The sequence below is a fragment of the Spermophilus citellus genome, assembly GCF_964194105.1.
Source record: "Spermophilus citellus genome assembly, chromosome: 1".
Taxonomy (NCBI): Eukaryota; Metazoa; Chordata; class Mammalia; order Rodentia; family Sciuridae; genus Spermophilus; species Spermophilus citellus.
The window spans coordinates 208,536,623-208,552,072 of NC_138182.1; the positions used below are offsets into that span (position 1 = coordinate 208,536,623).

Here is a 15,450-nt window from a genome sequence, read left to right on the forward strand (position 1 = left end):
GATATAATATATATCTTTTAAGTTTACTAGCGATTCTAGTGTGAACCCAAGGTTGAATGCCATAGCCTGTATTTGGTATACTTAGTACAAGGATCTCTCTTAGGGATCTTTGACCCTAGGTGTCCCAATGGTCTTAGGGTAGCTGAAATCTTGTCCATTTACCCCAGGGTGCTTTATAATGCCATCTTAAAAATAAGCCTTTACATGTAAAAAGTTAAGAAGTTCAGAATAATGGTTTTGCCTCCAGTGCTGGTTTCTTCTGATTCTGTTATGTTCAATGTACTTTAAGGGTGATCAGTAATATTTTGTGGGATAATTTCCCTTTTGATCATTTGTTTCACTGATTGAAACACAAATGAACCATCTAGTTTTATAATTACCAAAGTGATAAGATATATTTATTATAATTTCCATTATCTGTTGGCTGTCCCAAATTATTTTATTTACACACGGAGAGTGTTATTAGTACCTAGCTTGTGTTATTGAAGGACTAAATAAGGTTTCCCATTTTTAATGAAAAGTTCTTTTTTGTTTTGGCATAATATGAGCATTAAAAAGTCCAGACCTTAGATCCATTGACCTAAAATCTGACTTTGAATAAACTCAGCTCTTTAGTATATATACTCACATATACACACAAGAAGAATGAGAGAGGAAGGGAAACTTTCTGTCAAAAACATTAATGTAGTTAGTTATGTGATAATATAATATTCTTGGAAATCTATAGTGAAGGGCAGAATAAACTACTATTTTTTCAGTTCCCAGGATGCACATGCAAAAATGCACAAAATCGGCATGTGCAGTAATGCACATTAGGTTTCAGCAAAAACCCATAAAGTTCATGTGAAAGTCATTAAAGTTCAGAATAAAATTCATGAATCTTACTGTTTAGTAAGACTTTTAAACAGTAAGATTCATGAGTTAGTTAATTTCGTGCAATAGAATAGTTCTAACCAGTTTGGTCACTGATACTACTAAGTTCTATCAGGCACAGTCTTGTCTTTCTACTTATCTCATTGAAACCAGTTTGTTTCTTCCTTCTTTCTTTTTTTAAAATCTATTTATTTGTTCTAATTAGGTGTAATAACAAAAGAATGCATTTTGATTCATTGTACACAAATGCAGCACAACTTTTCATTTCTCTGGTTGTACGCAATGTAGCGTCCCACCATACGTGCAGTTCATACATGTACCAAGGGTAATGATGTTCATCTCATCCCACCATCTTTCTTGCTCCCATACCTCCTCCTCTCCCTCCCCTTTGCCCAAAGTTTTTCCATTTTTCCCATGCCTTCCCCACCCCCCACCCCCATCTTTTTCTTTATTCTTACATTCTTTGCTTTCTGGTGTTTCTTACTTTGGCCTCCTAGTGCCACCTAGTGGTACATGGGGCATGAAGAAACTTTAGGTTGTCCTCTGAGATCTTGGCTTTTAGTATCTCCATGGATTAATAGGGACAGTTTCAAGTGTTCCTTCTCAACTTTGTGAGCCCAGCCCCTCTATACTGAGCATCAGGCTTTTATAGGTAGGGTTTTTAGGTACCATGCTCTTTTTTTTTTTTTTTTTTTTTTTTTTTTGGTAGTGCTGGGGATTGAATCCAGGGCCTTGTGCATGTGAGGCAAGCACTCTACCAGCTGAGCTATATCCCCAGCCCCCATGCTCTTTTCTACTTAGAGAAGTTAAAACATTGTCTTCACTAGTTTTGGGAAGGCACCTATGTGCTGCTATTTTCACTAAAGAAGTTTGAAGGGTATACACACCCATGTATATTTCCTACTCCTTTAAATCAGAAAACATTAATAATGTTGCTTTCATTAGGCCACTGTGATTCAAATCATAAGAGGGTGGCTTTAAATGTCGTCTATCTTCTATGATTCCTAAACCAATGTGTCTACAGTCTACATTTGTTGTGAATGCCTACTTGACATTTTCATGTGGATATTGTGGCAAAGATAGTGGTGTTCCCTAAATAGCCCATCTACTTCCAGCTCCATGTGCAGTTTGTTGAGGCCCTGAGTTCTGGTCAGTTGGGCTATGAGTGAAAATGTATTATGCATTCCTGGGATGACCACAGAAGAGCTGATATGATATCTGTCCATTTGCCTCCTTTCTTTTTTTCCTGATTTAATAAGGACTTGTTTTTGATTTAAAAAAAAAAAAAAAAAAGGTCTCAAACATCAGGCTGTTCACAAAAGTGACCCACAGTATCAACTTTAGAAAACAAAGACTACTACACTAACTAGTCTTCTAAAGATGCACTTAACATGCCAGCTCTCATTCACAAAAATACATTGTTGTATTTGTGTTGAACAGCTCTACACAGGACTATTATGTGGGGGATAAAACACATACCTCTAACTCAATGCTGCTCTCAGGTGCTACAACTAAATGAGATTGCCTTTGCAGTTAAGGAAGCAACTACTGAAATCATGTATCAATGGAAAGAACTGTACTCCCTGCGTAACAAGAGATTATTTTGGAGACAATTGATAAAAGCATATATTTTTTTTATTGTGAAGTCATGAAGAGGTATCAAAATTAAAAGCAAAAATTACAGGGTAAGACTTAACAAAACTGCTAGGAGCATCAAAGGAAGTGAAAATGGTACTAGACATAGGGCAAAATGAATTAATGAACACGGGAAGGACAAAAATAGAACAGTGAGCATGTGCTGAAGATACTAGTGAGAGGATCTGGTGAAATTTTGATCTTAGACAAGAACCTAGGTAAAGAAATAATGGGATAAGATTTCTAAACCCCACTATGTATTTGAGAGTCATGCAGTTCTTCCTCTGCCTCTATTTGATCATTCTTGATCAACTCCAGCTGGTCATCCCCCATCTTCATTATCGTCATCATCCAGTAGGTCCCCCTCCTCAGCAGAGTCATCTGTACCCTCCTCAGACTCCATCTTCACATTAGTCTCATTGTTCTTTAGGGAGCTGCTTGTTTGCTCTGCTCCTTTTCAATTTTTTTCCAGGCTTTCCAAAAGAGAATCTACTTTTTGTTTTATTTGGGTCAGCTCCTTCTTAATGGCCTGAAGGTCATCTCCTTTCAACTTTCCAGACTTCAAAGAAGATCCCTGCAGTCTGCCCTTCGAATTGAAGCCACTTTTGCCCCTTCAGGAGTTGTATCCTGATACACGCTGGTATTTAGAGGGCACCACAGCCCTAACAATAATAGTAGGAGGAGGAACTCATGCTGGATAACTATAAATCCTGTTATAATAATCCTGTTGAAAGTCATAGTCCAAGTTAAAAGAGGAGATTAATAGAGGAGACAGAGAAGGGTGTTCTGGTATTGACCCGTACATCTCCACTGCAGATCATTTCACACCTGCTTTTCCTCTGTTCACTTTTGGTTCTGCAGCCATTAATATCCAAAACCTGCCAGCAATCATTCTGCCATCCTCTCTTGCTACACAACCCCAAGCATTTCTCTCATTTATATACCGGATGATGGCAAAAGCCCTTATGGACAGAACAACCCACAATTTTGCCATACTTTGAGAAGATTGCCTCCACATCAGACTTCTTGACCACCAGAGTGTTGAGATTCCCAGTGAATACATGGGAGTTCATGGATGGAGGATCTGTCTCGTTGGTAATGTTGCTAGCCATCATGGTTGATAAAGTTCCTCACAAAGGCGAAAGAACATCAGCCAGGAAGGGTGTGCATCTGTTCTGAAGGCCCCTCTGGTTAATGCTGCTCTGGGCTTGGCATCCATGTTGCTACCAGTGGCCTCTTTTTCTATCACAAAAATTAACACCATCCTATGTGGGAGAATCTCTACCAGCCCGAGGCTTTGAGTGATTATGTGGAACAAAGACCACATGCTTTCCCCCCTGATACACTTCCCCAGTTTCCACCAAGATGTGAAAGACATATAACTTGCCGCAGTCTTGGCTGGGCACAGAATCACGAGCCACTCAAGCAGGAACAAAACTTTATTTTGAAAAAGCCGCCAAAACTCTGTAGGCGCCGGCAAGCCAAACCCGGTCCTCCCACGCAGGCCTCCACCGGAACCGCGCGTTCCCCGGAACCGGGGGTCCCCCGGACCTCCCCCGGAATTCCCTCCTACTATCCTTCCCCAACCAATGGGAACTCTCCATGAGTCCCGTAACATGAATCCGGTAGCAGGCCAAGGTGAACAGCGGGAGTCCAATTTCCATATGAATGTAAATCTTAACATAATCATCTCAGTGGCTAGCTGGTGTCACTTTACAACCAAAGGTGCCATACATCGTATATTTGCTTGTGGCTCCTAGCATCTGCCCCCTTCTGTCTAATTAAGCAACAAGCAATGTGGCTAGGGACCGTGCCTGGTAGGTTGTCCAATTTAACATATGGTTCTTACCCGTCATGGGAGAACTGACATTTAGGCGTCAGCTTCCTGTCTTAGGTTGAATCCACTGTAATCAGATCAACCCGTCACTGACTACCGGTCCAGCATTCAGCCATGCTTGTGGATAGGCCTATGCACCAGTGGGGGGGTGAGGTTCTTGCCTCACCTCTGTTGGCCCCCAAATTTAGCCTTGGTGCCAGTGGGGGGGTGAGGTTCTTTGCCTCACCTCTGTTGGCCCCCAAATTTTAGACCATCACTAGTAGAAGGGAGGAGGATACAGAAATGCCACGACACCAAGCCAATTGATGGCTCCTTTGGAAAAATTGCGTCACTGGTGACACCATCAGCAAAGATATGCCAGTATTACCACAATAAACATGGGGTGAGCTGGCAAGGAAATTGCATCACTGGTGACACCATCAGCAAAGATATGCCAGCAGTACCACAATTCGGTGCACCAGATGATATTTCACAATGTATGCAACTGATATATAGTCCAGGCAAGTTCTGCAAGCAGTTCAAATTGGAGGAGTGTATCAATATGTCCATTTCCTCCCAAAGTAAATCAAGTCCTTGATTGAGCATTACTTGTTGAGTTATATTCATTGATGCATCAGTTTATACAGTTTACTGTGATAGCTATCATAGAAGCTGTAGTTTGGTTTTATTTCAGTCTTCACCAGAATTGGGATGGAGATGGAAATTCTGGCAATGATGCTAAAGAGACATTATCCTGAACAGAATTATTAAATATAATGAAAAGGAAAGGTGAAAGTAAACAAACAGATCTGTTAAACTCCTTTAAAAACAATCCTTAACAGCTGTTTACCTAATTTAAATTAAACCAAATAAATCACGTGAATAAAGAAAAAATTCGGATCCATTTTTTCATGAGCGCTCCTCATTTAAGAAATATGGACATACACACATACAGACATACAACACAAAACAGAAGTGTGCACACAACATACAACACATAAGACAATAGTAAATAAAGGCCTTGTAACTATACCTAGGTGAAATCTCCATTGCAATGTTTAAAAACTCCACAGTCAAAAAAATAAAACACAGTCAAAAAATAAAACTGATCAGAAAAACATTAACCTAGTTTTGTATGAGCTCAAAATTAAAATAGAACTTTATGATGTGGGAAAAATGCAATAATAAAATAGATATTGAAAAAAAAACACCTTGGTTAATCACTGTCGCAGATGTAAGAATAGCCAAGCTGGAGCTCTGGATGTCAGCTGTTATGGATTTGAGTCAAATCATCTTCTTTTTCTGTAGAAATTGTTTTAGTTAATCTCTCTGGAATCCAAATCGGTTGCTGTTCATCCTGTGGGAAAACACAGACAGCGCCCCGATTCCAGACTATCACTGGATCCAGGCCTTTCCATTGTCCTGTTAGAATATCTTTCCAAAGTACCTTAGGCTTATGTACATTTTTTGGGTACAAATGTCTTTCCGCAGCACTAAGTCCCGATGAATACAAATTTAAAAAGTTTAGAGTAAAAAGGGTTATTTTAAGTTTATCTTTGGGGGATATATACCCCTTTCCAATTCCCTCCTTTTGTTTTAATAAGTACATTTTAATAGTTTGATGAGCTCTTTCAACTATGCCTTGTCCTTGTGGATTGTATGGAATTCCTGTTATGTGAGTAATGCCAAATGATGAGCAAAATTGTTTAAAAGAGGTGGAAGTATAACCAGGACCATTGTCTGTTTTTAACTGTTTTGGAACACCCACAGTGGCAAAATTTTGTAAGCAATGAGCTATAACATCTTTAGTTTTTTCTCCGGCATGAAGGGAGCCCATCAAAAATCCGGAAGAGGTATCAACTGTAACATGTAAATATTTTAATTTTCCAAATTCTGGCAAGTGTGTGACGTCCATCTGCCAAATATGGTTAGGTATCAGTCCTCTAGGATTGACTCCAAGATTAACTTGTGGTAAAAATGTCACACAATTTTGACATTGTTTTATTATATGTCTGGCTTGTTCTTTAGTTATTTTAAAACGTTTTTGTAAAGTATTAGCATTGACATGGAACCTTTTATGAAAATTTATAGCTTCTTCTATTGTGTAGAAAATATGTATGTCATGTGTAGATTTATCTGCTAGTTCATTGCCCATACTAAGGGCTCCAGGCAATCCTGTATGTGCCCTGATATGACCTATAAAGAATGGATCTTTTCGGTCCCAGATTAGACTTTGTATAGCGGAAAACAAAGAGAAAACAGTAGAAGAAGGTGAAATCCTACCAGCATCTTCAAGGGATACTATAGCATTAACTACATATTGACTATCAGAAAATAAATTAAATACAGAATCTTTAAACATCATAAAAGCTTATAATACTGCATTAAGCTCTACCTTTTGAGCTCATTGCTTGGGTACTAAAAATGTAAAAGTTTGATCAGGAGTAACTACTGCTGCTGTACCATTGTTTGACCCATCAGTGAATATATTTGGAGCATTTATGATAGGGGTTTTTCTTGTCATTTTTGGAAAAACTACAGGATGCTTAGACCAAAAAGACAACAAAGGATTAGATGGTAAGTGATTATCAAATGAAACACTAGTTTTACACATGATTATTGCCCAAGTATTTAACTCATTAGCTAACTCATCAATTTGATCCATAGTATATGGAGTAATAATTTTATTGGGAGAAATCCCAAATACTCCCTTAGCTGCTTTTATTCCTTTGAGTATCAATTGTCCTACAGCCTCAGGATATCTAGTAAGAATAGTGTTAGGAGAATAAGATAAATGTATCCACAATAATGGACCTTCCTGCCAAAATACTCCTGTAGGAATATTTTTTGTTGGTAGTATAATAAATAATAAAGGCAAACTTATATCAATTCTATCCAAATGCATATTTTCCATATATGTTTCAATGATTTTTAATGTCTTTCTTGCTTCAGGCGTTAACATGCGGGGTGAATTTGGATCTGATGGACCTTTTAGAATATCAAATAAAGGTCATAACTCTCCTGTTGGTATGCCTAGATAAGGCCTTATCCAATTTATGTCTCCCAATAACTTTTAAAAGTCATTAAGTGATCTGAGTTGATCTACTCGTATTTGAATTTTTGGTGGACGGACCATGGTTGAGGATAATAGAACTCCTAAATAATTAATTGGAAGATTTAATTGTACTTTATCTATTGCTATCTCTAGATTATAATTTTTCAATAAGTTTGTAAGTGTGGCATAACATTCTAGTAATGTGTTTTTATCTTTATGTGCCAATAACACATCATCCATATAGTGAAATATTTGTAGTTCAGGATTTTGATTCCTAAGTGGCTGGATTGCTTTATTAACATAAATTTGACACATAGTTGGGCTGTTAGCCATCCCTTGAGGGAGTACTTTCCATTCATATCTCTGATCAGGACCTTCATGATTTAGTGCAGGATAGTAAATGCAAAATGTGGACTATCCTCGGGATGAATTGGAATTGAAAAGAAACAATCTTTAATATCTATAGCTAAAACATGCCAGGCTTTTGGTAAAGCAGACAATTGAGGAATCCCTGATTGAGCAGGTCCCATAATAACCATCTCATTATTAATGGCTCTTAAATCTTGTAATAATCTCCATTTACCAGATTTCTTTTTAATGACAAAAATGGGAGTATTATGGGGGGATACGGAAGGTTGTATATGTCCTTCCGCTAATTGTTGTCTGACCAAGTCATGGGCTACTTGTATCTTTTCTTTAGTCAGGGGCCACTGAGGAACCCACACTGGTCTTTCTGATTTCCAAGTAATTTTGATTGTCTCAGTGGCCCTTTCTGAAAACCCAATTCATGTCTATTTATTTCTTGATCTATTTGAATAGGTGCTGTCATACCTTGTTCTTGTTCTCTTAATCTTTTTTCTTTCCTAAAGCCTTGTTTAGCCCTAGTAGTGGGCGCGTTAGGATTGATGTTATTTGTTAATGTCAATCCTAATTGATCTAGGACATCTCGTCCCCATAAATTTACAGGAAGATGATCTAATACATAGGGCTGTATAGTTCCTTCACATCCTTCAGGATCCCTCCAATCTAATACCATTGCGCTTTTATCGGGATTAGTCGCCACTCCTAGGCCTCGAAGCGTTTGAGTGGCTTGTTGTAATGGCCAATGTTTTGGCCATTCTTGACGAGATATGATGCTGAGGTCAGCACCTGTGTCCAGCAGCCCATTAAAATCATGTCCTTGAATATTTAATTTTAGCATTGGGCGAGAATCTAAATTTAAAGACAGCATAGCCCAATCTACACCTGTGGAGCCTAATCCCTTGGAACCTCTTTCTACATTACAACTGGAAAATTTATCATGCAGGCTGGGTATTATTAATAACTGTGTTATTCTATCTCCTGGTGAAATTACTGATATACCTCTTGGAGAACTAGCTATAATTTTTATTTCACCCTCATAATCGGGATCAATTACCCCAGGACTTATCATAAGTCCTTTTAGTGTAGAAGAACTGCGTCCCAATAATAAGCCTACTGTTCCCTGGGGAAGAGGTCCTTTTACTCCTGTGGGAATGATTTGAACTCCCATCTCTGGAGTTAGTACTGCTCTGGCAGAGGCGCAGATGTCCAGCCCTGCGCTCCCTCTAGTTTGTCTGATGAGGGATTTAATGGATAATGCGTCCTGGGCACTACCTTGATGGTGCTGTTGGGTTCCTCCATTGCCCCATATATTTGTGGTTTTGGGCCCCGGGGCATTGGGCCCTCTAGTCCGTTTTTTGGCAATGGAGCCTGATACCTTTCTCCACGATATCGTGGGTAAACACTTGGTCCTTGTCCGTTTTTTGATAATGGAATACCCTCTATGGTGGTTTGAGAACGGCATTCATTAGCCCAATGTTTCCCTCTATGGCATCGTGGGCAAATACCCAGTATTCTATTCCTTTGATACCCAGCTTTGTTAAACCCTCCTCTTATGGGGCAACTCCTTTTAAAATGTCCTGTTTGATTACAATTATAGCATGTTTTTGGCCTGGCATCTAAAGCCTGTTGTACTGCTGCTAAGACTTGCCCTTGTTCATTAATGTCTCTACATAATTTAATATATGTGTTTAAATCTTCATGTCTCCATGGTCTAATGACCTCTCTGCAGCAACGATTTGCTTGGTCGTAAGCCAGTTGTTTTATAAATGGCATTACCTGTTCTGTATTACCAAATATCCTAGAGGCTGACTGAAAAAGTCTATCTACAAATTCAGCGTAAGGTTCATTAGTTCCTTGTATTACCTTAGATAATTGACCTTGTAAGTCTCCATGCCCCTGTAAAGTTTTCCATGCCCTAACTGCATCTACAGCAATTTGTGCGTATACGCCAGGGTCATATTCAATTTGCTGTCTTTGACCCTCATAAGGTCCCTTTCCCAATAGCATATCTATATTTCTTTGAGGGTAACCAGCTTCTGCATTTCCCCTAGCTGTCTCCATGCAAAATTCCTCATTGGCAACCTTCCATAACAAATATTGTCCTCCGTTTAGCACAGATCGACACATGTTAGCCCAATCTGCTGGTGTCATGTCCAAGTTGGTAACAGATTCGACCATGCTTATTGTGAAGGGAGCTTGCGGCCCATAGGTTGTTACAGCCTCCTTTAATTGCTTTATTGTTTTGAAATCTAAAGTACGGTGAATTCGTTGCCCTCCTGCCTGCTCAAGTACAGGGCATGCTAATCTTTGGGGTTCTGTCTCAGAATTCCGTCCATCAACTACGGGAGTTGAGGGCCGCTCAGCGGTAGATGGAGCTGTTGGTTGAATTACGCCCTCTGGTGATAGAACGGAGTTGGTAGCAACCTCCTGTTGTAATTCTCCACCTGATGGCTGCTTTTCCTCTAAGCTTGCTTTCTTTAAATTTTCCTCTGTCTGACTAGCTTGAGAGACCTTCTCTTTTGCTTGACCTAGCGTTTTTTCTACCATAGTCTGGACCTCTAACAATTTACTTAACAGTTTTTCAGTTTGTTTTTTACTGGATTCTAATCTACTATAAAGGTAACGTAACCCAATAAGATAGGATAAAACAAAGCCGAAACAGAATGAAACAAAAACGGAGCAGAGAATGGTTGTATCGATTTTCTCTTTCTCAGGGCCGAATAACTTCAAACCTTGAGCCAACCATTTTTCCCAGTTCGCCTGAGAAAATTCTAGGGCTAGGGAGCTCGAAATAAAAACAAAATAAATCAAAACAAGAACACACTGTTTTTTGAGATGGTCACCCATCCTGTCGCCTTCCCTCAGGGGCGAGCAATTTTACTCACCTCTAAGCTTCAGGCGTTCCCCGCACGGGCCGCCAAATGCCGCAGTCTTGGCTGGGCTCAGAATCACGAGCCACTCAAGCAGGAACAAAACTTTATTTTGAAAAAGCCGCCAAAACTCTGTAGGCGCCGGCAAGCCAAACCCGGTCCTCCCACGCGGGCCTCCACCGGAACCGCGCGTTCCCCAGAACCGGGGGTCCCCCGGACCTCCCCCGGAATTCCCTCCTACTATCCTTCCCCAACCAATGGGAACTCTCCATGAGTCCCGTAACATGAATCCGGTAGCAGGCCAAGGTGAACAGCGGGAGTCCAATTTCCATATGAATGTAAATCTTAACATAATCATCTCAGTGGCTAGCTGGCGTCACTTTACAACCAAAGGTGCCATACATCGTATATTAGCTTGTGGCTCCTAGCAATAACTTAAGTGAAAAATAAAATTTTGTTGGTAAGGCATTGAAATTTTGAGGTTGTTATTATAACATAGCGTAGTTTAACCTGGTATCTCATGATAATATCCAATTTCACTGTATTCAAATTAAAATGTTAGTTTTCAATGCAAGGAAGTATTTATCAGCCAAGTTCCCAGATGCCCAGTCAAGGGCCAGCCTTGCAAGCCAAAGTTTTTAAGGATGTTGGTCTCAGATCAGCTTTGTGAACTCATTACTGCACAGGGGGAATAATGAAAAAGGAAATGCCAAGTCTCTGAATTAAACATATGCACACAAACTACCGCCTTCTCCTTTAGTGCTGTCCTTTTGAGAAAACAAACCACGTTGTGTACTCTCTTCAGGCATACAAAGGATAAAGAAGAACAAAGAAGAAGCTGAGCTAAGCACATGAGGTGGAGTGAGTAAAGGTTAGAGATTTTAAGAGGTGAAACATTTTTTGTTCCCTCCTGACTTTTACGTTCCAGGTGAAACTCTTGAGTCCTGGGCATTAAGCAAATCATACATACCTGTTAATTAAGGGTGGAAAAGGGCATGGAAGCACTGAACACCAGGTAGGCTGCATTGAGCTGGAAGCAAGCCTTGGCTATTTGTTTCAGGCCAGGCTTAGCAAATATACACTGACTTGGGTCCAGTAGCAGACCCAAAGAGTCTTTTGGTGATATGAATCATAGGATTCATCCTGCTTCTTGACCTTGAACGGTGTTCAGGAAATTCACATTGGTCACATTTGGTCTCACAGAGTAAGAGAGACCTAGAGTCACTGGAGAGCAGACACAGATAAGGTAAGGACTAAATTATAGAACAAGTATCTTTTGGTACTTTGGCCTTTTAACTTAAAGCAGTAGATAATGTTTGCTGCAATTAGAGATATTGATAGAAATAAAACTAAAACTTCATATCTCCCCCACATGGTCCCTTTCCAGGATCCTGAGGTCCTAAGAGACACTAGTAATGTGCTCACATGGTTATCCTTTATACACACACAGAATATATAGAGAATATATGTAAGCTGGATGCAGTGATGCATGCCTATAATCCCAGCAGTTTGGGGGGCTGAGGCAGGAGGATTGCAAGTTCAAAGCCAGCCTCAGCAACTTACTGAGGTCCCAAGCAACCCAGCATAACCCTATCTCTAAATTAAATATAAAAAAGGGCTGGGGATGTGGCTCAGTGGTTAAGTGCCCCTGGGTTCAATCCCTGGTACCAAAAAAAAAAAAAAAAAAACCTGAAAATATATTTTTATATATACTGTGTGAGTGCATGTATGTGTGTGTGTGTGTGTGTGTGTGTGTGTAAATAATTTAAGAACAAACTAAAAAATGTTGAAAAGTTGTACAGGGTCACTCTATATCACAACAACCATTTCAATGTGTATTTCCAATCTGATGTCCATCAGCCTCTAATGCTTTAGTGTATATTCCTGCAAACAAGGACGTTCTTCTCATAATCATAATTGTAGTCATGAAATCAGAAAGTTTCTGATGGCCTATTACCACCATTTAAAATTTTTTTTAGTTGTAGATGGATACGATACCTCTGTTTTATTTATTTAAGGTTTCTTTCTTTTGTTAAATGTTGTACAAACAGTCGAACTCAGTGCTTCACACATGCTAGGCAAGCGCTCTACCACTGAGCTATGACTGCAGCTCCAACATTATCACCCTTTAATTCCTCTATTTTGTCTTTTTTAGTTACACATGACAGAAGAATGTATTTTGACATATCATATATAATGGAGTATAACTTCCCATTCTTGTGGTTTACATGATGCAGAGTTTCACTGGTCATGTATTCATATATGAACATAGGAAAGTTATGTCCAATTCATTTTACTGTCTCATTCCCATCCCCACTGTTCAATCAAGTGAACACCCCCACCCCTAGCCTATTGTAAGTTAGCATACGCACATCAGAGGGAACATTCGGCCTTTGGTTTTCTGGGATTGGCTTATTTCACTTAGTGTGATAGCCTCCAGTTCCATCCATTTACTGGCAAGTGTCATAAGTTCATACTTCTTTGTGGCTGAGTAACATTCCATTATGTATATGTACCATATTTTCTTTATCCATTGATCTGTTGAAGGGCCCCTAGGTTGGTTCCATAGCTGAGCTATTGTGAATTGAGTTGCTATGAACATTGACCATCATTTAATTCTTAAATCCAGTTCTGAATTAAGGTTACATTTAGTTGTCAGGAATATTTAGCCTCTGTCAATCTGAGATAGTTATTTGGTCTTTCCTTAACATTTAAAAACTTGACATTTTTGAGATGACATGCCATCCATTTTGTGGAATGTTTCTCAATTTGAGTTTGTCCAATGTTTCCTCTTAGTTAGTTTCAGTTTATACAAAAAGTAGAGACTAAACTTTGAGTACTGGTGGGCTGTAGAGCTACCTTTCTGTTCCTTTCTCCCTGGCCAGAGCTTGCCTTACCCTACGACCTTGCCATCTACCCCACTAGGAACATCCCACTTTGAACTACTGTGCTCCATATCTCCCACTAAAGTTCCCCCACTTCAGGACTGAAGTGTTTATGGAAAAAAGAGAAGAAGGAGAGAAATTGTTATAGTAATATGTTTTGGGAAAATGTATACAAATAACAATTTAACTTCAATTTGAGACCATTGTCTCTTTTCCTTCTGTTGTAGGCACTTTTGGGGTTCTGGCTAAGGATATGTTGAGTTGGAAATGAGTTTAGTTTTAGTTTAGTGGTATATACTTATATGGTTTATAGCTTCCAAGAGTATTCCTGCTGCCTACTGAGATGACTTTCTGTGTATGCCTACACCAACGTGAGGGCCAGGCGTCTATCAAAATGTGAATATGGACTGAGGCATCTGGCATGAGAATGATCTCTGAGTAATGGAGGAGAAGCCTGATTTGAAATGGATAGAGCCAGAAGTTAGTTTGTGGAAATTTCTCTTATCAGATTTTTATTAAATTTATAAAAATTATAAGTACGAGGACCTTTCCTCATTGACAGTATACTTGAGGGTATATAACGTAAACTATAAATCCACCATGTGTCTTTCTTGATAGGAATTTCATGAAATAAATACACCAGAATTCCCATGTCTAAAGTACATAAACCTGTACCAGGACTATAAACAGTGAGTTTGTTAATTTTGAAAAAGTAATGGTATAAGAAATATTGTCATTATAAAAATCATAAAGTGCACTACCAAGGAATACAGAGTGTCTAACTGGAAATTGTCCATGACAGGTTTAGGTAAGCAGCACTCTCTAGGTTGCTCCAAATTCCATTCTGCACTCTGGGTCAGAGAGGGAATGATGGAGGGACAAATCTTATATTCATGTAACATATCCTCATTCTTTTTTAATTTTATTTTATTTTATTTTTTTATTGGTTGTTCACAACATTACAAAGCTCTTAAAATATCATATTTCATACATTAGATTGAAGTGGGTTATGAACCCCCAATTTTACCCCAAATGCAGATTGCAGAATCACATCGGTTACACATCCACAATTTAACATAATGCCCTATTAGTAATTGTTGTATTCTGCTACCTTTCCTATCCCCTACTATCCCCCCTCTCCTCCCCTCCCATCTTCTCTCTCTACCCCATCTACTGTAATTCATTTCTCTCCTTGTTTATTTTCCCATTCCCCTCACAACCTCTTATATGTAATTTTGTATAGCAATGAGGGTCTCCCTTCATTTCCATGCAATTTCCCTTTTCTCTCCCTTTCCCTCCCATCTCATGTCTCTGTTTAATGTTAATCTTTTCTTCCTGCTCTTCCTCCCTGCTCTGTTCATAGTTGCTCTCATTATATCAAAGAAGACATTTGGTATTTATTTTTTAGGGATTGGCTAGCTTCACTAAGCATAATCTGCTCTAGTGCCATCCATTTCCCTGCAAATTCTATGATTTTGTCATTTTTTATTGCTGCATAGTACTCCATTGTGTATAGATGACACATTATTTTTATCCATTCATCTATTGAAGGGCATCTGGGTTGGTTCCACAGTCTAGCTATTGTGAATTGTGCTGCTATGAACATCGATGTGACAGTATCCCTGTAGCATGCTTTTTTAAGGTCTTCAGGGAATAGTCCAAGAAGGGCAATAGCAGGGTCAAATGGTGGTTCCATTCCCAGCTTTCCCAGGAATCTCCAAACTGCTTTCCAAATTGGCCGCACCAATTTGCAGTCCCACCAGCAATGTACAAGTGTACCCTTTTCTCCACATCCTCGCCAGCACTTGTTGTTGTTTGACTTCATAGTGGCTGCCAATCTTACTGGAGTGAGATGGTATCTTAGGGTGGTTTTGATTTGCATTTCTCTGACTGCTAGAGATGGTGAGCATTTTTTCATGTACTTGTTGATTGATTGTATATCCTCCTCTGAGA

At 39.3% G+C, this 15,450-nt stretch overlaps 1 pseudogene across 1 annotated transcript; it reads right to left on the bottom strand.

The window, feature by feature from the left end:
• Positions 1-2,751: 2,751 nt before the first annotated feature.
• Positions 2,752-3,620, bottom strand: LOC308655775 (heterogeneous nuclear ribonucleoproteins C1/C2-like; annotated as a pseudogene). Its single transcript has one exon. The product of its transcript is annotated as a heterogeneous nuclear ribonucleoproteins C1/C2-like (transcript).
• Between the last annotated feature and the right edge of the window lie 11,830 nt (positions 3,621-15,450).